Here is a 25,019-nt window from a genome sequence, read left to right as displayed (position 1 = left end):
TTGAGCGTCTCAATTCATTTTTACTTTTACATACATTGGCTTGATTGCTCGTCAATCTTTCACAATCAATCGTTGTACAAATTATGCTCGTCATTGAAATTGCAAGGCCCTTATCATTGTGGTGGATCTGTGAGGCTCACTCTCCAACGCCAGGATATTCTTCGTCAGGAGATGATCCTCAACTGAATGAAGTGTTCTCGATGGCTTATGAAAATGTTCCATACATCTGACGCCTTGTACACTCCCGCATGTAGCGCAGGACCCCTTGAGGTAAAGAGCAGCGTTATGTTCGAAATTTGATGTTGTTTTGAACATGTCTACCAGTTTTTATTGATGTGTGAACTTCAACTCACGAACTATTATCCTCCTTGTCACTCAGTTGCTACACATCATTCAGAAAAATGCTGGGAATTATGTTACTTGCTTCGAAAGTAGATTATGTCACGCACATTGAACTGCAGTTGCCATAGTTGTGCCCACTCACTTAATCTGTCTATGTGCCATTGGTTACTTATCACTGCCATTTGTAGCATTACAGCAGCACCACCACCGTGTCCACATGATAACTGAATATGAAACACTCTGTGATGGTTGATTGAAGCCAGTAATAAATATGATGAAGTGTAGGTCCCTGCATTTCTCACAATTCATGCCGCTGCTCACAAATGAGCCGATTGTCGAATGGAGCCTATTTCTTCTGTCAATCTTGCAGGTGGAAACCATTCTGTGACAGCAATGCGCTGTGCAGGCGAGTGCACGACAGAAGGTATTGCAAAGCCTGGAGGGGGGAGCGATTCGTATCAGACAGTGATGTTCGCAGATTGGGTATGCTGTGTTCGAGCCTGGATAGCTCAGTCGGTAGAGCATCAGACTTTTAATCTGAGGGTCCAGGGTTCAAGTCCCTGTTCGGGCGTTGTGTTTAAAGCACGACTTTTAATTTCCACGTTCGTGCAGCCTGATAAAACACAAACTGACAAGGTCAGACCATCTTGCCTTCCTCAGAAAACGATCTGCTGAAAATCCACAGCTTGCAATCATGAGAGCTCGATTTCCACGAGCATAGTCGTTCCCTGTTTTACTACAGGTGTCCATATTTCTACCTCTGTTTATCTGATGGGCTGATTTTGCTGCTGCAAGTCCGACGACAAATCTGATCATTTTGCCTCTTGTTTGTGATTTGCCCAAGGGAGGAAATATTGAGCGCCCGTATTGAGCGTCTCAATTCATTTTAACTTTTACATACATTGGCTTGATTGCTCCTCAATCTTTCACAATCAATCTTTGTACAAATTATGCTCGTCATTGAAATTGCAAGGCCCTTATCATTGTGGTGGATCTGTGAGGCTCACTCTCCAACGCCAGGATATTCTTCGTCAGGAGATGATCCTCAACTGAATGAAGTGTTCTCGATGGCTTATGAAAATGTTCCATACATCTGACGCCTTGTACACTCCCGCATGTAGCGCAGGACCCCTTGAGGTAAAGAGCAGCGTTATGTTCGAAATTTGATGTTGTTTTGAACATGTCTACCAGTTTTTATTGATGTGTGAACTTCAACTCACGAACTATTATCCTCCTTGTCACTCAGTTGCTTCACATCATTCAGAAAAATGCTGGGAATTATGTTACTTGCTTCGAAAGTAGATTATGTCACGCACATTGAACTGCAGTTGCCATAGTTGTGCCCACTCACTTAATCTGTCTATGTGCCATTGGTTACTTATCACTGCCATTTGTAGCATTACAGCAGCACCACCACCGTGTCCACATGACAACTGAATATGAAAAACTCTGTGATGGTTGATTGAAGCCAGTAATAAATATGATGAAGTGTAGGTCCCTGCATTTCTCACAATTCATGCCGCTGCTCACAAATGAGCCGATTGTCGAATGGAGCCTATTTCTTCTGTCAATCTTGCAGGTGGAAACCATTCTGTGACAGCAATGCGCTGTGCAGGCGAGTGCACGACAGAAGGTATTGCAAAGCCTGGAGGGGGGAGCGATTCGTATCAGACAGTGATGTTCGCAGATTGGGTATGCTGCGTTAGAGCCTGGATAGCTCAGTCGGTAGAGCATCAGACTTTTAATCTGAGGGTCCAGGGTTCAAGTCCCTGTTCGGGCGTTGTGTTTAAAGCACGACTTTTAATTTCCACGTTCGTGCAGCCTGATAAAACACAAACTGACAAGGTCAGACCATCTTGCCTTCCTCAGAAAACGATCTGCTGAAAATCCACAGCTTGCAATCATGAGAGCTCGATTTCCACGAGCAGAGTCGTTCCCTGTTTTACTATAGGTGTCCATATTTCTACCTCTGTTTATCTGATGGGCTGATTTTGCTGCTGCAAGTCCGACGACAAATCTGATCATTTTGCCTGTTGTTTGTGATTTGCCCAAGGGAGGAAATATTGAGCGCCCGTATTGAGCGTCTCAATTCATTTTTACTTTTACATACATTGGCTTGATTGCTCGTCAATCTTTCACAATCAATCGTTGTACAAATTATGCTCGTCATTGAAATTGCAAGGCCCTTATCATTGTGGTGGATCTGTGAGGCTCACTCTCCAACGCCAGGATATTCTTCGTCAGGAGATGATCCTCAACTGAATGAAGTGTTCTCGATGGCTTATGAAAATGTTCCATACATCTGACGCCTTGTACACTCCCGCATGTAGCGCAGGACCCCTTGAGGTAAAGAGCAGCGTTATGTTCGAAATTTGATGTTGTTTTGAACATGTCTACCAGTTTTTATTGATGTGTGAACTTCAACTCACGAACTATTATCCTCCTTGTCACTCAGTTGCTACACATCATTCAGAAAAATGCTGGGAATTATGTTACTTGCTTCGAAAGTAGATTATGTCACGCACATTGAACTGCAGTTGCCATAGTTGTGCCCACTCACTTAATCTGTCTATGTGCCATTGGTTACTTATCACTGCCATTTGTAGCATTACAGCAGCACCACCACCGTGTCCACATGATAACTGAATATGAAACACTCTGTGATGGTTGATTGAAGCCAGTAATAAATATGATGAAGTGTAGGTCCCTGCATTTCTCACAATTCATGCCGCTGCTCACAAATGAGCCGATTGTCGAATGGAGCCTATTTCTTCTGTCAATCTTGCAGGTGGAAACCATTCTGTGACAGCAATGCGCTGTGCAGGCGAGTGCACGACAGAAGGTATTGCAAAGCCTGGAGGGGGGAGCGATTCGTATCAGACAGTGATGTTCGCAGATTGGGTATGCTGTGTTCGAGCCTGGATAGCTCAGTCGGTAGAGCATCAGACTTTTAATCTGAGGGTCCAGGGTTCAAGTCCCTGTTCGGGCGTTGTGTTTAAAGCACGACTTTTAATTTCCACGTTCGTGCAGCCTGATAAAACACAAACTGACAAGGTCAGACCATCTTGCCTTCCTCAGAAAACGATCTGCTGAAAATCCACAGCTTGCAATCATGAGAGCTCGATTTCCACGAGCATAGTCGTTCCCTGTTTTACTATAGGTGTCCATATTTCTACCTCTGTTTATCTGATGGGCTGATTTTGCTGCTGCAAGTCCGACGACAAATCTGATCATTTTGCCTCTTGTTTGTGATTTGCCCAAGGGAGGAAATATTGAGCGCCCGTATTGAGCGTCTCAATTCATTTTAACTTTTACATACATTGGCTTGATTGCTCCTCAATCTTTCACAATCAATCTTTGTACAAATTATGCTCGTCATTGAAATTGCAAGGCCCTTATCATTGTGGTGGATCTGTGAGGCTCACTCTCCAACGCCAGGATATTCTTCTTCAGGAGATGATCCTCAACTGAATGAAGTGTTCTCGATGGCTTATGAAAATGTTCCATACATCTGACGCCTTGTACACTCCCGCATGTAGCGCAGGACCCCTTGAGGTAAAGAGCAGCATTATGTTCGAAATTTGATGTTGTTTTGAACATGTCTACCAGTTTTTATTGATGTGTGAACTTCAACTCACGAACTATTATCCTCCTTGTCACTCAGTTGCTACACATCATTCAGAAAAATGCTGGGAATTATGTTACTTGCTTCGAAAGTAGATTATGTCACGCACATTGAACTGCAGTTGCCATAGTTGTGCCCACTCACTTAATCTGTCTATGTGCCATTGGTTACTTATCACTGCCATTTGTAGCATTACAGCAGCACCACCACCGTGTCCACATGATAACTGAATATGAAACACTCTGTGATGGTTGATTGAAGCCAGTAATAAATATGATGAAGTGTAGGTCCCTGCATTTCTCACAATTCATGCCGCTGCTCACAAATGAGCCGATTGTCGAATGGAGCCTATTTCTTCTGTCAATCTTGCAGGTGGAAACCATTCTGTGACAGCAATGCGCTGTGCAGGCGAGTGCAGGACAGAAGGTATTGCAAAGCCTGGAGGAGGGAGCGATTCGTGTCAGACAGTGATGTTCGCAGATTGGGTACGCTGCGTTCGAGCCTGGATAGCTCAGTCGGTAGAGCATCAGACTTTTAATCTGAGGGTCCAGGGTTCAAGTCCCTGTTCGGGCGTTGTGTTTAAAGCACGACTTTTAATTTCCACGTTCGTGCAGCCTGATAAAACACAAACTGACAAGGTCAGACCATCTTGCCTTCCTCAGAAAACGATCTGCTGAAAATCCACAGCTTGCAATCATGAGAGCTCGATTTCCACGAGCACAGTCGTTCCCTGTTTTACTATAGGTGTCCATATTTCTACCTCTGTTTATCTGATGGGCTGATTTTGCTGCTGCAAGTCCGACGACAAATCTGATCATTTTGCCTCTTGTTTGTGATTTGCCCAAGGGAGGAAATATTGAGCGCCCGTATTGAGCGTCTCAATTCATTTTAACTTTTACATACATTGGCTTGATTGCTCGTCAATCTTTCACAATCAATCTTTGTACAAATTATGCTCGTCATTGAAATTGCAAGGCCCTTATCATTGTGGTGGATCTGTGAGGCTCACTCTCCAACGCCAGGATATTCTTCGTCAGGAGATGATCCTCAACTGAATGAAGTGTTCTCGATGGCTTATGAAAATGTTCCATACATCTGACGCCTTGTACACTCCCGCATGTAGCGCAGGACCCCTTGAGGTAAAGAGCAGCGTTATGTTCGAAATTTGATGTTGTTTTGAACATGTCTACCAGTTTTTATTGATGTGTGAACTTCAACTCACGAACTATTATCCTCCTTGTCACTCAGTTGCTTCACATCATTCAGAAAAATGCTGGGAATTATGTTACTTGCTTCGAAAGTAGATTATGTCACGCACATTGAACTGCAGTTGCCATAGTTGTGCCCACTCACTTAATCTGTCTATGTGCCATTGGTTACTTATCACTGCCATTTGTAGCATTACAGCAGCACCACCACCGTGTCCACATGACAACTGAATATGAAAAACTCTGTGATGGTTGATTGAAGCCAGTAATAAATATGATGAAGTGTAGGTCCCTGCATTTCTCACAATTCATGCCGCTGCTCACAAATGAGCCGTTTGTCGAATGGAGCCTATTTCGTCTGTCCATCTTGCAGGTGGAAACCATTCTGTGACAGCAATGCGCTGTGCAGGCGAGTGCACGACAGAAGCTATTGCAAAGCCTGGAGGGGGGAGCGATTCGTGTCAGACAGTGATGTTCGCAGATTGGGTATGCTGTGTTAGAGCCTGGATAGCTCAGTCGGTAGAGCATCAGACTTTTAATCTGAGGGTCCAGGGTTCAAGTCCCTGTTCGGGTGTTGTGTTTAAAGCACGACTTTTAATTTCCACGTTCGTGCAGCCTGATAAAACACAAACTGACAAGGTCAGACCATCTTGCCTTCCTCAGAAAACGATCTGCTGAAAATCCACAGCTTGCAATCATGAGAGCTCGATTTCCACGAGCATAGTCGTTCCCTGTTTTACTATAGGTGTCCATATTTCTACCTCTGTTTATCTGATGGGCTGATTTTGCTGCTGCAAGTCCGACGACAAATCTGATCATTTTGCCTCTTGTTTGTGATTTGCCCAAGGGAGGAAATATTGAGCGCCCGTATTGAGCGTCTCAATTCATTTTAACTTTTACATACATTGGCTTGATTGCTCGTCAATCTTTCACAATCAATCGTTGTACAAATTATGCTCGTCATTGAAATTGCAAGGCCCTTATCATTGTAGTGGATCTGTGAGGCTCACTCTCCAACGCCAGGATATTCTTCGTCAGGAGATGATCCTCAACTGAATGAAGTGTTCTCGATGGCTTATGAAAATGTTCCATACATCTGACGCCTTGTACACTCCCGCATGTAGCGCAGGACCCCTTGAGGTAAAGAGCAGCGTTATGTTCGAAATTTGATGTTGTTTTGAACATGTCTACCAGTTTTTATTGATGTGTGAACTTCAACTCACGAACTATTATCCTCCTTGTCACTCAGTTGCTACACATCATTCAGAAAAATGCTGGGAATTATGTTACTTGCTTCGAAAGTAGATTATGTCACGCACATTGAACTGCAGTTGCCATAGTTGTGCCCACTCACTTAATCTGTCTATGTGCCATTGGTTACTTATCACTGCCATTTGTAGCATTACAGCAGCACCACCACCGTGTCCACATGATAACTGAATATGAAACACTCTGTGATGGTTGATTGAAGCCAGTAATAAATATGATGAAGTGTAGGTCCCTGCATTTCTCACAATTCATGCCGCTGCTCACAAATGAGCCGATTGTCGAATGGAGCCTATTTCTTCTGTCAATCTTGCAGGTGGAAACCATTCTGTGACAGCAATGCGCTGTGCAGGCGAGTGCAGGACAGAAGGTATTGGAAAGCCTGGAGGAGGGAGCGATTCGTGTCAGACAGTGATGTTCGCAGATTGGGTACGCTGCGTTCGAGCCTGGATAGCTCAGTCGGTAGAGCATCAGACTTTTAATCTGAGGGTCCAGGGTTCAAGTCCCTGTTCGGGCGTTGTGTTTAAAGCACGACTTTTAATTTCCACGTTCGTGCAGCCTGATAAAACACAAACTGACAAGGTCAGACCATCTTGCCTTCCTCAGAAAACGATCTGCTGAAAATCCACAGCTTGCAATCATGAGAGCTCGATTTCCACGAGCACAGTCGTTCCCTGTTTTACTATAGGTGTCCATATTTCTACCTCTGTTTATCTGATGGGCTGATTTTGCTGCTGCAAGTCCGACGACAAATCTGATCATTTTGCCTCTTGTTTGTGATTTGCCCAAGGGAGGAAATATTGAGCGCCCGTATTGAGCGTCTCAATTCATTTTAACTTTTACATACATTGGCTTGATTGCTCGTCAATCTTTCACAATCAATCTTTGTACAAATTATGCTCGTCATTGAAATTGCAAGGCCCTTATCATTGTGGTGGATCTGTGAGGCTCACTCTCCAACGCCAGGATATTCTTCGTCAGGAGATGATCCTCAACTGAATGAAGTGTTCTCGATGGCTTATGAAAATGTTCCATACATCTGACGCCTTGTACACTCCCGCATGTAGCGCAGGACCCCTTGAGGTAAAGAGCAGCGTTATGTTCGAAATTTGATGTTGTTTTGAACATGTCTACCAGTTTTTATTGATGTGTGAACTTCAACTCACGAACTATTATCCTCCTTGTCACTCAGTTGCTTCACATCATTCAGAAAAATGCTGGGAATTATGTTACTTGCTTCGAAAGTAGATTATGTCACGCACATTGAACTGCAGTTGCCATAGTTGTGCCCACTCACTTAATCTGTCTATGTGCCATTGGTTACTTATCACTGCCATTTGTAGCATTACAGCAGCACCACCACCGTGTCCACATGACAACTGAATATGAAAAACTCTGTGATGGTTGATTGAAGCCAGTAATAAATATGATGAAGTGTAGGTCCCTGCATTTCTCACAATTCATGCCGCTGCTCACAAATGAGCCGTTTGTCGAATGCAGCCTATTTCGTCTGTCCATCTTGCAGGTGGAAACCATTCTGTGACAGCAATGCGCTGTGCAGGCGAGTGCACGACAGAAGCTATTGCAAAGCCTGGAGGGGGGAGCGATTCGTGTCAGACAGTGATGTTCGCAGATTGGGTATGCTGTGTTAGAGCCTGGATAGCTCAGTCGGTAGAGCATCAGACTTTTAATCTGAGGGTCCAGGGTTCAAGTCCCTGTTCGGGTGTTGTGTTTAAAGCACGACTTTTAATTTCCACGTTCGTGCAGCCTGATAAAACACAAACTGACAAGGTCAGACCATCTTGCCTTCCTCAGAAAACGATCTGCTGAAAATCCACAGCTTGCAATCATGAGAGCTCGATTTCCACGAGCATAGTCGTTCCCTGTTTTACTATAGGTGTCCATATTTCTACCTCTGTTTATCTGATGGGCTGATTTTGCTGCTGCAAGTCCGACGACAAATCTGATCATTTTGCCTGTTGTTTGTGATTTGCCCAAGGGAGGAAATATTGAGCGCCCGTATTGAGCGTCTCAATTCATTTTTACTTTTACATACATTGGCTTGATTGCTCGTCAATCTTTCACAATCAATCGTTGTACAAATTATGCTCGTCATTGAAATTGCAAGGCCCTTATCATTGTGGTGGATCTGTGAGGCTCACTCTCCAACGCCAGGATATTCTTCGTCAGGAGATGATCCTCAACTGAATGAAGTGTTCTCGATGGCTTATGAAAATGTTCCATACATCTGACGCCTTGTACACTCCCGCATGTAGCGCAGGACCCCTTGAGGTAAAGAGCAGCGTTATGTTCGAAATTTGATGTTGTTTTGAACATGTCTACCAGTTTTTATTGATGTGTGAACTTCAACTCACGAACTATTATCCTCCTTGTCACTCAGTTGCTACACATCATTCAGAAAAATGCTGGGAATTATGTTACTTGCTTCGAAAGTAGATTATGTCACGCACATTGAACTGCAGTTGCCATAGTTGTGCCCACTCACTTAATCTGTCTATGTGCCATTGGTTACTTATCACTGCCATTTGTCGCATTACAGCAGCACCACCACAGTGTCCACATGACAACTGAATATGAAAAACTCTGTGATGGTTGATTGAAGCCAGTAATAAATATGATGAAGTGTAGGTCCCTGCATTTCTCACAATTCATGCCGCTGCTCACAAATGAGCCGATTGTCGAATGGAGCCTATTTCTTCTGTCAATCTTGCAGGTGGAAACCATTCTGTGACAGCAATGCGCTGTGCAGGCGAGTGCACGACAGAAGGTATTGCAAAGCCTGGAGGGGGGAGCGATTCGTATCAGACAGTGATGTTCGCAGATTGGGTATGCTGCGTTAGAGCCTGGATAGCTCAGTCGGTAGAGCATCAGACTTTGAATCTGAGGGTCCAGGGTTCAAGTCCCTGTTCGGGCGTTGTGTTTAAAGCATGACTTTTAATTTCCACGTTCGTGCAGCCTGATAAAACACAAACTGACAAGGTCAGACCATCTTGCCTTCCTCAGAAAACGATCTGCTGAAAATCCACAGCTTGCAATCATGACAGCTCGATTTCCACGAGCATAGTCGTTCCCTGTTTTACTATAGGTGTCCATATTTCTACCTCTGTTTATCTGATGGGCTGATTTTGCTGCTGCAAGTCCGACGACAAATCTGATCATTTTGCCTGTTGTTTGTGATTTGCCCAAGGGAGGAAATATTGAGCGCCCGTATTGAGCGTCTCAATTCATTTTAACTTTTACATACATTGGCTTGATTGCTCGTCAATCTTTCACAATCAATCTTTGTACAAATTATGCTCGTCATTGAAATTGCAAGGCCCTTATCATTGTGGTGGATCTGTGAGGCTCACTCTCCAACGCCAGGATATTCTTCGTCAGGAGATGATCCTCAACTGAATGAAGTGTTCTCGATGGCTTATGAAAATGTTCCATACATCTGACGCCTTGTACACTCCCGCATGTAGCGCAGGACCCCTTGAGGTAAAGAGCAGCGTTATGTTCGAAATTTGATGTTGTTTTGAACATGTCTACCAGTTTTTATTGATGTGTGAACTTCAACTCACGAACTATTATCCTCCTTGTCACTCAGTTGCTACACATCATTCAGAAAAATGCTGGGAATTATGTTACTTGCTTCGAAAGTAGATTATGTCACGCACATTGAACTGCAGTTGCCATAGTTGTGCCCACTCACTTAATCTGTCTATGTGCCATTGGTTACTTATCACTGCCATTTGTCGCATTACAGCAGCACCACCACAGTGTCCACATGACAACTGAATATGAAAAACTCTGTGATGGTTGATTGAAGCCAGTAATAAATATGATGAAGTGTAGGTCCCTGCATTTCTCACAATTCATGCCGCTGCTCACAAATGAGCCGATTGTCGAATGGAGCCTATTTCTTCTGTCAATCTTGCAGGTGGAAACCATTCTGTGACAGCAATGCGCTGTGCAGGCGAGTGCACGACAGAAGGTATTGCAAAGCCTGGAGGGGGGAGCGATTCGTATCAGACAGTGATGTTCGCAGATTGGGTATGCTGTGTTCGAGCCTGGATAGCTCAGTCGGTAGAGCATCAGACTTTTAATCTGAGGGTCCAGGGTTCAAGTCCCTGTTCGGGCGTTGTGTTTAAAGCACGACTTTTAATTTCCACGTTCGTGCAGCCTGATAAAACACAAACTGACAAGGTCAGACCATCTTGCCTTCCTCAGAAAACGATCTGCTGAAAATCCACAGCTTGCAATCATGAGAGCTCGATTTCCACGAGCATAGTCGTTCCCTGTTTTACTATAGGTGTCCATATTTCTACCTCTGTTTATCTGATGGGCTGATTTTGCTGCTGCAAGTCCGACGACAAATCTGATCATTTTGCCTCTTGTTTGTGATTTGCCCAAGGGAGGAAATATTGAGCGCCCGTATTGAGCGTCTCAATTCATTTTTACTTTTACATACATTGGCTTGATTGCTCGTCAATCTTTCACAATCAATCTTTGTACAAATTATGCTCGTCATTGAAATTGCAAGGCCCTTATCATTGTGGTGGATCTGTGAGGCTCACTCTCCAACGCCAGGATATTCTTCGTCAGGAGATGATCCTCAACTGAATGAAGTGTTCTCGATGGCTTATGAAAATGTTCCATACATCTGACGCCTTGTACACTCCCGCATGTAGCGCAGGACCCCTTGAGGTAAAGAGCAGCGTTATGTTCGAAATTTGATGTTGTTTTGAACATGTCTACCAGTTTTTATTGATGTGTGAACTTCAACTCACGAACTATTATCCTCCTTGTCACTCAGTTGCTTCACATCATTTAGAAAAATGCTGGGAATTATGTTACTTGCTTCGAAAGTAGATTATGTCACGCACATTGAACTGCAGTTGCCATAGTTGTGCCCACTCACTTAATCTGTCTATGTGCCATTGGTTACTTATCACTGCCATTTGTCGCATTACAGCAGCACCACCACAGTGTCCACATGACAACTGAATATGAAAAACTCTGTGATGGTTGATTGAAGCCAGTAATAAATATGATGAAGTGTAGGTCCCTGCATTTCTCACAATTCATGCCGCTGCTCACAAATGAGCCGATTGTCGAATGGAGCCTATTTCTTCTGTCAATCTTGCAGGTGGAAACCATTCTGTGACAGCAATGCGCTGTGCAGGCGAGTGCACGACAGAAGGTATTGCAAAGCCTGGAGGGGGGAGCGATTCGTATCAGACAGTGATGTTCGCAGATTGGGTATGCTGCGTTAGAGCCTGGATAGCTCAGTCGGTAGAGCATCAGACTTTGAATCTGAGGGTCCAGGGTTCAAGTCCCTGTTCGGGCGTTGTGTTTAAAGCATGACTTTTAATTTCCACGTTCGTGCAGCCTGATAAAACACAAACTGACAAGGTCAGACCATCTTGCCTTCCTCAGAAAACGATCTGCTGAAAATCCACAGCTTGCAATCATGACAGCTCGATTTCCACGAGCATAGTCGTTCCCTGTTTTACTATAGGTGTCCATATTTCTACCTCTGTTTATCTGATGGGCTGATTTTGCTGCTGCAAGTCCGACGACAAATCTGATCATTTTGCCTCTTGTTTGTGATTTGCCCAAGGGAGGAAATATTGAGCGCCCGTATTGAGCGTCTCAATTCATTTTTACTTTTACATACATTGGCTTGATTGCTCGTCAATCTTTCACAATCAATCTTTGTACAAATTATGCTCGTCATTGAAATTGCAAGGCCCTTATCATTGTGGTGGATCTGTGAGGCTCACTCTCCAACGCCAGGATATTCTTCGTCAGGAGATGATCCTCAACTGAATGAAGTGTTCTCGATGGCTTATGAAAATGTTCCATACATCTGACGCCTTGTACACTCCCGCATGTAGCGCAGGACCCCTTGAGGTAAAGAGCAGCGTTATGTTCGAAATTTGATGTTGTTTTGAACATGTCTACCAGTTTTTATTGATGTGTGAACTTCAACTCACGAACTATTATCCTCCTTGTCACTCAGTTGCTTCACATCATTTAGAAAAATGCTGGGAATTATGTTACTTGCTTCGAAAGTAGATTATGTCACGCACATTGAACTGCAGTTGCCATAGTTGTGCCCACTCACTTAATCTGTCTATGTGCCATTGGTTACTTATCACTGCCATTTGTCGCATTACAGCAGCACCACCACAGTGTCCACATGACAACTGAATATGAAAAACTCTGTGATGGTTGATTGAAGCCAGTAATAAATATGATGAAGTGTAGGTCCCTGCATTTCTCACAATTCATGCCGCTGCTCACAAATGAGCCGATTGTCGAATGGAGCCTATTTCTTCTGTCAATCTTGCAGGTGGAAACCATTCTGTGACAGCAATGCGCTGTGCAGGCGAGTGCACGACAGAAGGTATTGCAAAGCCTGGAGGGGGGAGCGATTCGTATCAGACAGTGATGTTCGCAGATTGGGTATGCTGCGTTAGAGCCTGGATAGCTCAGTCGGTAGAGCATCAGACTTTGAATCTGAGGGTCCAGGGTTCAAGTCCCTGTTCGGGCGTTGTGTTTAAAGCATGACTTTTAATTTCCACGTTCGTGCAGCCTGATAAAACACAAACTGACAAGGTCAGACCATCTTGCCTTCCTCAGAAAACGATCTGCTGAAAATCCACAGCTTGCAATCATGACAGCTCGATTTCCACGAGCATAGTCGTTCCCTGTTTTACTATAGGTGTCCATATTTCTACCTCTGTTTATCTGATGGGCTGATTTTGCTGCTGCAAGTCCGACGACAAATCTGATCATTTTGCCTCTTGTTTGTGATTTGCCCAAGGGAGGAAATATTGAGCGCCCGTATTGAGCGTCTCAATTCATTTTAACTTTTACATACATTGGCTTGATTGCTCGTCAATCTTTCACAATCAATCTTTGTACAAATTATGCTCGTCATTGAAATTGCAAGGCCCTTATCATTGTGGTGGATCTGTGAGGCTCACTCTCCAACGCCAGGATATTCTTCGTCAGGAGATGATCCTCAACTGAATGAAGTGTTCTCGATGGCTTATGAAAATGTTCCATACATCTGACGCCTTGTACACTCCCGCATGTAGCGCAGGACCCCTTGAGGTAAAGAGCAGCGTTATGTTCGAAATTTGATGTTGTTTTGAACATGTCTACCAGTTTTTATTGATGTGTGAACTTCAACTCACGAACTATTATCCTCCTTGTCACTCAGTTGCTTCACATCATTTAGAAAAATGCTGGGAATTATGTTACTTGCTTCGAAAGTAGATTATGTCACGCACATTGAACTGCAGTTGCCATAGTTGTGCCCACTCACTTAATCTGTCTATGTGCCATTGGTTACTTATCACTGCCATTTGTCGCATTACAGCAGCACCACCACAGTGTCCACATGACAACTGAATATGAAAAACTCTGTGATGGTTGATTGAAGCCAGTAATAAATATGATGAAGTGTAGGTCCCTGCATTTCTCACAATTCATGCCGCTGCTCACAAATGAGCCGATTGTCGAATGGAGCCTATTTCTTCTGTCAATCTTGCAGGTGGAAACCATTCTGTGACAGCAATGCGCTGTGCAGGCGAGTGCACGACAGAAGGTATTGCAAAGCCTGGAGGGGGGAGCGATTCGTATCAGACAGTGATGTTCGCAGATTGGGTATGCTGCGTTAGAGCCTGGATAGCTCAGTCGGTAGAGCATCAGACTTTGAATCTGAGGGTCCAGGGTTCAAGTCCCTGTTCGGGCGTTGTGTTTAAAGCATGACTTTTAATTTCCACGTTCGTGCAGCCTGATAAAACACAAACTGACAAGGTCAGACCATCTTGCCTTCCTCAGAAAACGATCTGCTGAAAATCCACAGCTTGCAATCATGACAGCTCGATTTCCACGAGCATAGTCGTTCCCTGTTTTACTATAGGTGTCCATATTTCTACCTCTGTTTATCTGATGGGCTGATTTTGCTGCTGCAAGTCCGACGACAAATCTGATCATTTTGCCTCTTGTTTGTGATTTGCCCAAGGGAGGAAATATTGAGCGCCCGTATTGAGCGTCTCAATTCATTTTAACTTTTACATACATTGGCTTGATTGCTCGTCAATCTTTCACAATCAATCTTTGTACAAATTATGCTCGTCATTGAAATTGCAAGGCCCTTATCATTGTGGTGGATCTGTGAGGCTCACTCTCCAACGCCAGGATATTCTTCGTCAGGAGATGATCCTCAACTGAATGAAGTGTTCTCGATGGCTTATGAAAATGTTCCATACATCTGACGCCTTGTACACTCCCGCATGTAGCGCAGGACCCCTTGAGGTAAAGAGCAGCGTTATGTTCGAAATTTGATGTTGTTTTGAACATGTCTACCAGTTTTTATTGATGTGTGAACTTCAACTCACGAACTATTATCCTCCTTGTCACTCAGTTGCTTCACATCATTCAGAAAAATGCTGGGAATTATGTTACTTGCTTCGAAAGTAGATTATGTCACGCACATTGAACTGCAGTTGCCATAGTTGTGCCCACTCACTTAATCTGTCTATGTGCCATTGGTTACTTATCACTGCCATTTGTAGCATTACAGCAGCACCACCACCGTGTCCACATGACAACTGAATATGAAAAACTCTGTGATGGTTGATTGAAGCCAGTAATAAATATGATGAAGTGTAGGTCCCTGCATTTCTCACAATTCATGCCGCTGCTCACAAATGAGCCGATTGTCGAATGGAGCCTATTTCTTCTGTCAATCTTGCAGGTGGAAACCATTCTGTGACAGCAATGCGCTGTGCAGGCGAGTGCACGACAGAAGGTATTGCAAAGCCTGGAGGGGGGAGCGATTCGTATCAGACAGTGATGTTCGCAGATTGGGTGCGTTGCGTTAGAGCCTGGATAGCTCAGTCGGTAGAGCATCAGACTTTTAATCTGAGGGTCCAGGGTTCAAGTCCCTGTTCGGGCGTTGTGTTTAAAGCACGACTTTTAATTTCCACGTTCGTGCAGCCTGATAAAACACAAACTGACAAGGTCAGACCATCTTGCCTTCCTCAGAAAACGATCTGCTGAAAATCCACAGCTTGCAATCATGAGAGCTCGATTTCCACGAGCAGAGTCGTTCCCTGTTTTACTATAGGTGTCCATATTTCTACCTCTGTTTATCTGATGGGCTGATTTTGCTGCTGCAAGTCCGACGACAAATCTGATCATTTTGCCTGTTGTTTGTGATTTGCCCAAGGGAGGAAATATTGAGCGCCCGTATTGAGAATCTCAATTCATTTTTACTTTTACATACATTGGCTTGATTGCTCGTCAATCTTTCACAATCAATCTTTGTACAAATTATGCTCGTCATTGAAATTGCAAGGCCCTTATCATTGTGGTGGATCTGTGAGGCTCACTCTCCAACGCCAGGATATTCTTCGTCAGGAGATGATCCTCAACTGAATGAAGTGTTCTCGATGGCTTATGAAAATGTTCCATACATCTGACGCCTTGTACACTCCCGCATGTAGCGCAGGACCCCTTGAGGTAAAGAGCAGCGTTATGTTCGAAATTTGATGTTGTTTTGAACATGTCTACCAGTTTTTATTGATGTGTGAACTTCAACTCACGAACTATTATCCTCCTTGTCACTCAGTTGCTTCACATCATTTAGAAAAATGCTGGGAATTATGTTACTTGCTTCGAAAGTAGATTATGTCACGCACATTGAACTGCAGTTGCCATAGTTGTGCCCACTCACTTAATCTGTCTATGTGCCATTGGTTACTTATCACTGCCATTTGTCGCATTACAGCAGCACCACCACCGTGTCCACATGACAACTGAATATGAAAAACTCTGTGATGGTTGATTGAAGCCAGTAATAAATATGATGAAGTGTAGGTCCCTGCATTTCTCACAATTCATGCCGCTGCTCACAAATGAGCCGATTGTCGAATGGAGCCTATTTCTTCTGTCAATCTTGCAGGTGGAAACCATTCTGTGACAGCAATGCGCTGTGCAGGCGAGTGCACGACAGAAGGTATTGCAAAGCCTGGAGGGGGGAGCGATTCGTATCAGACAGTGATGTTCGCAGATTGGGTATGCTGCGTTAGAGCCTGGATAGCTCAGTCGGTAGAGCATCAGACTTTGAATCTGAGGGTCCAGGGTTCAAGTCCCTGTTCGGGCGTTGTTTTTAAAACATGACTTTTAATTTCCACGTTCGTGCAGCCTGATAAAACACAAACTGACAAGGTCAGACCATCTTGCCTTCCTCAGAAAACGATCTGCTGAAAATCCACAGCTTGCAATCATGACAGCTCGATTTCCACGAGCATAGTCGTTCCCTGTTTTACTATAGGTGTCCATATTTCTACCTCTGTTTATCTGATGGGCTGATTTTGCTGCTGCAAGTCCGACGACAAATCTGATCATTTTGCCTGTTGTTTGTGATTTGCCCAAGGGAGGAAATATTGAGCGCCCGTATTGAGCGTCTCAATTCATTTTTACTTTTACATACATTGGCTTGATTGCTCGTCAATCTTTCACAATCAATCGTTGTACAAATTATGCTCGTCATTGAAATTGCAAGGCCCTTATCATTGTGGTGGATCTGTGAGGCTCACTCTCCAACGCCAGGATATTCTTCGTCAGGAGATGATCCTCAACTGAATGAAGTGTTCTCGATGGCTTATGAAAATGTTCCATACATCTGACGCCTTGTACACTCCCGCATGTAGCGCAGGACCCCTTGAGGTAAAGAGCAGCGTTATGTTCGAAATTTGATGTTGTTTTGAACATGTCTACCAGTTTTTATTGATGTGTGAACTTCAACTCACGAACTATTATCCTCCTTGTCACTCAGTTGCTTCACATCATTTAGAAAAATGCTGGGAATTATGTTACTTGCTTCGAAAGTAGATTATGTCACGCACATTGAACTGCAGTTGCCATAGTTGTGCCCACTCACTTAATCTGTCTATGTGCCATTGGTTACTTATCACTGCCATTTGTCGCATTACAGCAGCACCACCACAGTGTCCACATGACAACTGAATATGAAAAACTCTGTGATGGTTGATTGAAGCCAGTAATAAATATGATGAAGTGTAGGTCCCTGCATTTCTCACAATTCATGCCGCTGCTCACAAATGAGCCGATTGTCGAATGGAGCCTATTTCTTCTGTCAATCTTGCAGGTGGAAACCATTCTGTGACAGCAATGCGCTGTGCAGGCGAGTGCACGACAGAAGGTATTGCAAAGCCTGGAGGGGGGAGCGATTCGTATCAGACAGTGATGTTCGCAGATTGGGTATGCTGCGTTAGAGCCTGGATAGCTCAGTCGGTAGAGCATCAGACTTTGAATCTGAGGGTCCAGGGTTCAAGTCCCTGTTCGGGCGTTGTGTTTAAAGCATGACTTTTAATTTCCACGTTCGTGCAGCCTGATAAAACACAAACTGACAAGGTCAGACCATCTTGCCTTCCTCAGAAAACGATCTGCTGAAAATCCACAGCTTGCAATCATGACAGCTCGATTTCCACGAGCATAGTCGTTCCCTGTTTTACTATAGGTGTCCATATTTCTACCTCTGTTTATCTGATGGGCTGATTTTGCTGCTGCAAGTCCGACGACAAATCTGATCATTTTGCCTCTTGTTTGTGATTTGCCCAAGGGAGGAAATATTGAGCGCCCGTATTGAGCGTCTCAATTCATTTTAACTTTTACATACATTGGCTTGATTGCTCGTCAATCTTTCACAATCAATCTTTGTACAAATTATGCTCGTCATTGAAATTGCAAGGCCCTTATCATTGTGGTGGATCTGTGAGGCTCACTCTCCAACGCCAGGATATTCTTCGTCAGGAGATGATCCTCAACTGAATGAAGTGTTCTCGATGGCTTATGAAAATGTTCCATACATCTGACGCCTTGTACACTCCCGCATGTAGCGCAGGACCCCTTGAGGTAAAGAGCAGCGTTATGTTCGAAATTTGATGTTGTTTTGAACATGTCTACCAGTTTTTATTGATGTGTGAACTTCAACTCACGAACTATTATCCTCCTTGTCACTCAGTTGCTTCACATCATTCAGAAAAATGCTGGGAATTATGTTACTTGCTTCGAAAGTAGATTATGTCACGCACATTGAACTGCAGTTGCCATAGTTGTGCCCACTCACTTAATCTGTCTATGTGCCATTGGTTACTTATCACTGCCATTTGTAGCATTACAGCAGCACCACCACCGTGTCCACATGACAACTGAATATGAAAAACTCTGTGATGGTTGATTGAAGCCAGTAATAAATATGATGAAGTGTAGGTCCCTGCATTTCTCACAATTCATGCCGCTGCTCACAAATGAGCCGATTGTCGAATGGAGCCTATTTCTTCTGTCAATCTTGCAGGTGGAAACCATTCTGTGACAGCAATGCGCTGTGCAGGCGAGTGCACGACAGAAGGTATTGCAAAGCCTGGAGGGGGGAGCGATTCGTATCAGACAGTGATGTTCGCAGATTGGGTGCGTTGCGTTAGAGCCTGGATAGCTCAGTCGGTAGAGCATCAGACTTTTAATCTGAGGGTCCAGGGTTCAAGTCCCTGTTCGGGCGTTGTGTTTAAAGCACGACTTTTAATTTCCACGTTCGTGCAGCCTGATAAAACACAAACTGACAAGGTCAGACCATCTTGCCTTCCTCAGAAAACGATCTGCTGAAAATCCACAGCTTGCAATCATGAGAGCTCGATTTCCACGAGCAGAGTCGTTCCCTGTTTTACTATAGGTGTCCATATTTCTACCTCTGTTTATCTGATGGGCTGATTTTGCTGCTGCAAGTCCGACGACAAATCTGATCATTTTGCCTGTTGTTTGTGATTTGCCCAAGGGAGGAAATATTGAGCGCCCGTATTGAGAATCTCAATTCATTTTTACTTTTACATACATTGGCTTGATTGCTCGTCAATCTTTCACAATCAATCTTTGTACAAATTATGCTCGTCATTGAAATTGCAAGGCCCTTATCATTGTGGTGGATCTGTGAGGCTCACTCTCCAACGCCAGGATATTCTTCGTCAGGAGATGATCCTCAACTGAATGAAGTGTTCTCGATGGCTTATGAAAATGTTCCATACATCTGACGCCTTGTACACTCCCGCATGTAGCGCAGGACCCCTTGAGGTAAAGAGCAGCGTTATGTTCGAAATTTGATGTTGTTTTGAACATGTCTACCAGTTTTTATTGATGTGTGAACTTCAACTCACGAACTATTATCCTCCTTGTCACTCAGTTGCTTCACATCATTTAGAAAAATGCTGGGAATTATGTTACTTGCTTCGAAAGTAGATTATGTCACGCACATTGAACTGCAGTTGCCATAGTTGTGCCCACTCACTTAATCTGTCTATGTGCCATTGGTTACTTATCACTGCCATTTGTCGCATTACAGCAGCACCACCACCGTGTCCACATGACAACTGAATATGAAAAACTCTGTGATGGTTGATTGAAGCCAGTAATAAATATGATGAAGTGTAGGTCCCTGCATTTCTCACAATTCATGCCGCTGCTCACAAATGAGCCGATTGTCGAATGGAGCCTATTTCTTCTGTCAATCTTGCAGGTGGAAACCATTCTGTGACAGCAATGCGCTGTGCAGGCGAGTGCACGACAGAAGGTATTGCAAAGCCTGGAGGGGGGAGCGATTCGTATCAGACAGTGATGTTCGCAGATTGGGTATGCTGCGTTAGAGCCTGGATAGCTCAGTCGGTAGAGCATCAGACTTTGAATCTGAGGGTCCAGGGTTCAAGTCCCTGTTCGGGCGTTGTTTTTAAAACATGACTTTTAATTTCCACGTTCGTGCAGCCTGATAAAACACAAACTGACAAGGTCAGACCATCTTGCCTTCCTCAGAAAACGATCTGCTGAAAATCCACAGCTTGCAATCATGACAGCTCGATTTCCACGAGCATAGTCGTTCCCTGTTTTACTATAGGTGTCCATATTTCTACCTCTGTTTATCTGATGGGCTGATTTTGCTGCTGCAAGTCCGACGACAAATCTGATCATTTTGCCTGTTGTTTGTGATTTGCCCAAGGGAGGAAATATTGAGCGCCCGTATTGAGCGTCTCAATTCATTTTTACTTTTACATACATTGGCTTGATTGCTCGTCAATCTTTCACAATCAATCGTTGTACAAATTATGCTCGTCATTGAAATTGCAAGGCCCTTATCATTGTGGTGGATCTGTGAGGCTCACTCTCCAACGCCAGGATATTCTTCGTCAGGAGATGATCCTCAACTGAATGAAGTGTTCTCGATGGCTTATGAAAATGTTCCATACATCTGACGCCTTGTACACTCCCGCATGTAGCGCAGGACCCCTTGAGGTAAAGAGCAGCGTTATGTTCGAAATTTGATGTTGTTTTGAACATGTCTACCAGTTTTTATTGATGTGTGAACTTCAACTCACGAACTATTATCCTCCTTGTCACTCAGTTGCTACACATCATTCAGAAAAATGCTGGGAATTATGTTACTTGCTTCGAAAGTAGATTATGTCACGCACATTGAACTGCAGTTGCCATAGTTGTGCCCACTCACTTAATCTGTCTATGTGCCATTGGTTACTTATCACTGCCATTTGTAGCATTACAGCAGCACCACCACCGTGTCCACATGATAACTGAATATGAAACACTCTGTGATGGTTGATTGAAGCCAGTAATAAATATGATGAAGTGTAGGTCCCTGCATTTCTCACAATTCATGCCGCTGCTCACAAATGAGCCGATTGTCGAATGGAGCCTATTTCTTCTGTCAATCTTGCAGGTGGAAACCATTCTGTGACAGCAATGCGCTGTGCAGGCGAGTGCACGACAGAAGGTATTGCAAAGCCTGGAGGGGGGAGCGATTCGTATCAGACAGTGATGTTCGCAGATTGGGTATGCTGTGTTCGAGCCTGGATAGCTCAGTCGGTAGAGCATCAGACTTTTAATCTGAGGGTCCAGGGTTCAAGTCCCTGTTCGGGCGTTGTGTTTAAAGCACGACTTTTAATTTCCACGTTCGTGCAGCCTGATAAAACACAAACTGACAAGGTCAGACCATCTTGCCTTCCTCAGAAAACGATCTGCTGAAAATCCACAGCTTGCAATCATGAGAGCTCGATTTCCACGAGCATAGTCGTTCCCTGTTTTACTATAGGTGTCCATATTTCTACCTCTGTTTATCTGATGGGCTGATTTTGCTGCTGCAAGTCCGACGACAAATCTGATCATTTTGCCTCTTGTTTGTGATTTGCCCAAGGGAGGAAATATTGAGCGCCCGTATTGAGCGTCTCAATTCATTTTAACTTTTACATACATTGGCTTGATTGCTCCTCAATCTTTCACAATCAATCTTTGTACAAATTATGCTCGTCATTGAAATTGCAAGGCCCTTATCATTGTGGTGGATCTGTGAGGCTCACTCTCCAACGCCAGGATATTTTTCTTCAGGAGATGATCCTCAACTGAATGAATTGTTCTCGATGGCTTATGAAAATGTTCCATACATCTGACGCCTTGTACACTCCCGCATGTAGCGCAGGACCCCTTGAGGTAAAGAGCAGCGTTATGTTCGAAATTTGATGTTGTTTTGAACATGTCTACCAGTTTTTATTGATGTGTGAACTTCAACTCACGAACTATTATCCTCCTTGTCACTCAGTTGCTACACATCATTCAGAAAAATGCTGGGAATTATGTTACTTGCTTCGAAAGTAGATTATGTCACGCACATTGAACTGCAGTTGCCATAGTTGTGCCCACTCACTTAATCTGTCTATGTGCCATTGGTTACTTATCACTGCCATTTGTAGCATTACAGCAGCACCACCACCGTGTCCACATGATAACTGAATATGAAACACTCTGTGATGGTTGATTGAAGCCAGTAATAAATATGATGAAGTGTAGGTCCCTGCATTTCTCACAATTCATGCCGCTGCTCACAAATGAGCCGATTGTCGAATGGAGCCTATTTCTTCTGTCAATCTTGCAGGTGGAAACCATTCTGTGACAGCAATGCGCTGTGCAGGCGAGTGCACGACAGAAGGTATTACAAAGCCTGGAGGGGGGAGCGATTCGTATCAGACAGTGATGTTCGCAGATTGGGTATGCTGTGTTAGAGCCTGGATAGCTCAGTCGGTAGAGCATCAGACTTTTAATCTGAGGGTCCAGGGTTCAAGTCCCTGTTCGGGCGTTGTGTTTAAAGCACGACTTTTAATTTCCACGTTCGTGCAGCCTGATAAAACACAAACTGACAAGGTCAGACCATCTTGCCTTCCTCAGAAAACGAACTGCTGAAAATCCACAGCTTGCAATCATGACAGCTCGATTTCCACGAGCATAGTCGTTCCCTGTTTTACTATAGGTGTCCATATTTCTACCTCTGTTTATCTGATGGGCTGATTTTGCTGCTGCAAGTCCGACGACAAATCTGATCATTTTGCCTGTTGTTTGTGATTTGCCCAAGGGAGGAAATATTGAGCGCCCGTATTGAGCGTCTCAATTCATTTTTACTTTTACATACATTGGCTTGATTGCTCGTCAATCTTTCACAATCAATCGTTGTACAAATTATGCTCGTCATTGAAATTGCAAGGCCCTTATCATTGTGGTGGATCTGTGAGGCTCACTCTCCAACGCCAGGATATTCTTCGTCAGGAGATGATCCTCAACTGAATGAAGTGTTCTCGATGGCTTATGAAAATGTTCCATACATCTGACGCCTTGTACACTCCCGCATGTAGCGCAGGACCCCTTGAGGTAAAGAGCAGCGTTATGTTCGAAATTTGATGTTGTTTTGAACATGTCTACCAGTTTTTATTGATGTGTGAACTTCAACTCACGAACTATTATCCTCCTTGTCACTCAGTTGCTACACATCATTCAGAAAAATGCTGGGAATTATGTTACTTGCTTCGAAAGTAGATTATGTCACGCACATTGAACTGCAGTTGCCATAGTTGTGCCCACTCACTTAATCTGTCTATGTGCCATTGGTTACTTATCACTGCCATTTGTAGCATTACAGCAGCACCACCACCGTGTCCACATGATAACTGAATATGAAACACTCTGTGATGGTTGATTGAAGCCAGTAATAAATATGATGAAGTGTAGGTCCCTGCATTTCTCACAATTCATGCCGCTGCTCACAAATGAGCCGATTGTCGAATGGAGCCTATTTCTTCTGTCAATCTTGCAGGTGGAAACCATTCTGTGACAGCAATGCGCTGTGCAGGCGAGTGCACGACAGAAGGTATTGCAAAGCCTGGAGGGGGGAGCGATTCGTATCAGACAGTGATGTTCGCAGATTGGGTATGCTGTGTTCGAGCCTGGATAGCTCAGTCGGTAGAGCATCAGACTTTTAATCTGAGGGTCCAGGGTTCAAGTCCCTGTTCGGGCGTTGTGTTTAAAGCACGACTTTTAATTTCCACGTTCGTGCAGCCTGATAAAACACAAACTGACAAGGTCAGACCATCTTGCCTTCCTCAGAAAACGATCTGCTGAAAATCCACAGCTTGCAATCATGAGAGCTCGATTTCCACGAGCATAGTCGTTCCCTGTTTTACTATAGGTGTCCATATTTCTACCTCTGTTTATCTGATGGGCTGATTTTGCTGCTGCAAGTCCGACGACAAATCTGATCATTTTGCCTCTTGTTTGTGATTTGCCCAAGGGAGGAAATATTGAGCGCCCGTATTGAGCGTCTCAATTCATTTTAACTTTTACATACATTGGCTTGATTGCTCCTCAATCTTTCACAATCAATCTTTGTACAAATTATGCTCGTCATTGAAATTGCAAGGCCCTTATCATTGTGGTGGATCTGTGAGGCTCACTCTCCAACGCCAGGATATTTTTCTTCAGGAGATGATCCTCAACTGAATGAATTGTTCTCGATGGCTTATGAAAATGTTCCATACATCTGACGCCTTGTACACTCCCGCATGTAGCGCAGGACCCCTTGAGGTAAAGAGCAGCGTTATGTTCGAAATTTGATGTTGTTTTGAACATGTCTACCAGTTTTTATTGATGTGTGAACTTCAACTCACGAACTATTATCCTCCTTGTCACTCAGTTGCTACACATCATTCAGAAAAATGCTGGGAATTATGTTACTTGCTTCGAAAGTAGATTATGTCACGCACATTGAACTGCAGTTGCCATAGTTGTGCCCACTCACTTAATCTGTCTATGTGCCATTGGTTACTTATCACTGCCATTTGTAGCATTACAGCAGCACCACCACCGTGTCCACATGATAACTGAATATGAAACACTCTGTGATGGTTGATTGAAGCCAGTAATAAATATGATGAAGTGTAGGTCCCTGCATTTCTCACAATTCATGCCGCTGCTCACAAATGAGCCGATTGTCGAATGGAGCCTATTTCTTCTGTCAATCTTGCAGGTGGAAACCATTCTGTGACAGCAATGCGCTGTGCAGGCGAGTGCACGACAGAAGGTATTACAAAGCCTGGAGGGGGGAGCGATTCGTATCAGACAGTGATGTTCGCAGATTGGGTATGCTGTGTTAG

General features: G+C 44.0%; 20 non-coding genes across 20 annotated transcripts; all 20 read left to right on the top strand.

Annotated features, from left to right (window-relative positions):
• Positions 1-840: 840 nt before the first annotated feature.
• On the top strand, positions 841-913 carry trnak-uuu (transfer RNA lysine (anticodon UUU)). Its single transcript has one exon. It is a non-coding gene; the product is annotated as a tRNA-Lys (tRNA).
• A 1,136-nt stretch (positions 914-2,049) lies between these two features.
• On the top strand, positions 2,050-2,122 carry trnak-uuu (transfer RNA lysine (anticodon UUU)). Its single transcript has one exon. It is a non-coding gene; the product is annotated as a tRNA-Lys (tRNA).
• A 1,136-nt stretch (positions 2,123-3,258) lies between these two features.
• Positions 3,259-3,331, top strand: trnak-uuu (transfer RNA lysine (anticodon UUU)). The gene has a single exon. It is a non-coding gene; the product is annotated as a tRNA-Lys (tRNA).
• Positions 3,332-4,467: 1,136 nt separating this feature from the next.
• trnak-uuu (transfer RNA lysine (anticodon UUU)) lies at positions 4,468-4,540 on the top strand. The gene has a single exon. It is a non-coding gene; the product is annotated as a tRNA-Lys (tRNA).
• Positions 4,541-5,676: 1,136 nt separating this feature from the next.
• Positions 5,677-5,749, top strand: trnak-uuu (transfer RNA lysine (anticodon UUU)). Its single transcript has one exon. It is a non-coding gene; the product is annotated as a tRNA-Lys (tRNA).
• A 1,136-nt stretch (positions 5,750-6,885) lies between these two features.
• On the top strand, positions 6,886-6,958 carry trnak-uuu (transfer RNA lysine (anticodon UUU)). The gene has a single exon. It is a non-coding gene; the product is annotated as a tRNA-Lys (tRNA).
• A 1,136-nt stretch (positions 6,959-8,094) lies between these two features.
• trnak-uuu (transfer RNA lysine (anticodon UUU)) lies at positions 8,095-8,167 on the top strand. The gene has a single exon. It is a non-coding gene; the product is annotated as a tRNA-Lys (tRNA).
• A 1,136-nt stretch (positions 8,168-9,303) lies between these two features.
• trnaq-uug (transfer RNA glutamine (anticodon UUG)) lies at positions 9,304-9,376 on the top strand. Its single transcript has one exon. It is a non-coding gene; the product is annotated as a tRNA-Gln (tRNA).
• Positions 9,377-10,512: 1,136 nt separating this feature from the next.
• Positions 10,513-10,585, top strand: trnak-uuu (transfer RNA lysine (anticodon UUU)). Its single transcript has one exon. It is a non-coding gene; the product is annotated as a tRNA-Lys (tRNA).
• Positions 10,586-11,721: 1,136 nt separating this feature from the next.
• On the top strand, positions 11,722-11,794 carry trnaq-uug (transfer RNA glutamine (anticodon UUG)). The gene has a single exon. It is a non-coding gene; the product is annotated as a tRNA-Gln (tRNA).
• A 1,136-nt stretch (positions 11,795-12,930) lies between these two features.
• Positions 12,931-13,003, top strand: trnaq-uug (transfer RNA glutamine (anticodon UUG)). Its single transcript has one exon. It is a non-coding gene; the product is annotated as a tRNA-Gln (tRNA).
• Positions 13,004-14,139: 1,136 nt separating this feature from the next.
• trnaq-uug (transfer RNA glutamine (anticodon UUG)) lies at positions 14,140-14,212 on the top strand. The gene has a single exon. It is a non-coding gene; the product is annotated as a tRNA-Gln (tRNA).
• A 1,136-nt stretch (positions 14,213-15,348) lies between these two features.
• trnak-uuu (transfer RNA lysine (anticodon UUU)) lies at positions 15,349-15,421 on the top strand. Its single transcript has one exon. It is a non-coding gene; the product is annotated as a tRNA-Lys (tRNA).
• A 1,136-nt stretch (positions 15,422-16,557) lies between these two features.
• trnaq-uug (transfer RNA glutamine (anticodon UUG)) lies at positions 16,558-16,630 on the top strand. The gene has a single exon. It is a non-coding gene; the product is annotated as a tRNA-Gln (tRNA).
• A 1,136-nt stretch (positions 16,631-17,766) lies between these two features.
• On the top strand, positions 17,767-17,839 carry trnaq-uug (transfer RNA glutamine (anticodon UUG)). The gene has a single exon. It is a non-coding gene; the product is annotated as a tRNA-Gln (tRNA).
• A 1,136-nt stretch (positions 17,840-18,975) lies between these two features.
• trnak-uuu (transfer RNA lysine (anticodon UUU)) lies at positions 18,976-19,048 on the top strand. The gene has a single exon. It is a non-coding gene; the product is annotated as a tRNA-Lys (tRNA).
• Positions 19,049-20,184: 1,136 nt separating this feature from the next.
• Positions 20,185-20,257, top strand: trnaq-uug (transfer RNA glutamine (anticodon UUG)). Its single transcript has one exon. It is a non-coding gene; the product is annotated as a tRNA-Gln (tRNA).
• Positions 20,258-21,393: 1,136 nt separating this feature from the next.
• On the top strand, positions 21,394-21,466 carry trnak-uuu (transfer RNA lysine (anticodon UUU)). The gene has a single exon. It is a non-coding gene; the product is annotated as a tRNA-Lys (tRNA).
• Positions 21,467-22,602: 1,136 nt separating this feature from the next.
• On the top strand, positions 22,603-22,675 carry trnak-uuu (transfer RNA lysine (anticodon UUU)). Its single transcript has one exon. It is a non-coding gene; the product is annotated as a tRNA-Lys (tRNA).
• Positions 22,676-23,811: 1,136 nt separating this feature from the next.
• trnak-uuu (transfer RNA lysine (anticodon UUU)) lies at positions 23,812-23,884 on the top strand. The gene has a single exon. It is a non-coding gene; the product is annotated as a tRNA-Lys (tRNA).
• Positions 23,885-25,019: the final 1,135 nt, after the last annotated feature.

This window comes from Pristiophorus japonicus, chromosome 3 (assembly GCF_044704955.1).
Source record: "Pristiophorus japonicus isolate sPriJap1 chromosome 3, sPriJap1.hap1, whole genome shotgun sequence".
Taxonomy (NCBI): domain Eukaryota; kingdom Metazoa; phylum Chordata; class Chondrichthyes; family Pristiophoridae; genus Pristiophorus; species Pristiophorus japonicus.
The sequence above is the reverse complement of the archived record's forward strand: the minus strand, read 5'-3'. Positions and strand labels throughout refer to the sequence as shown.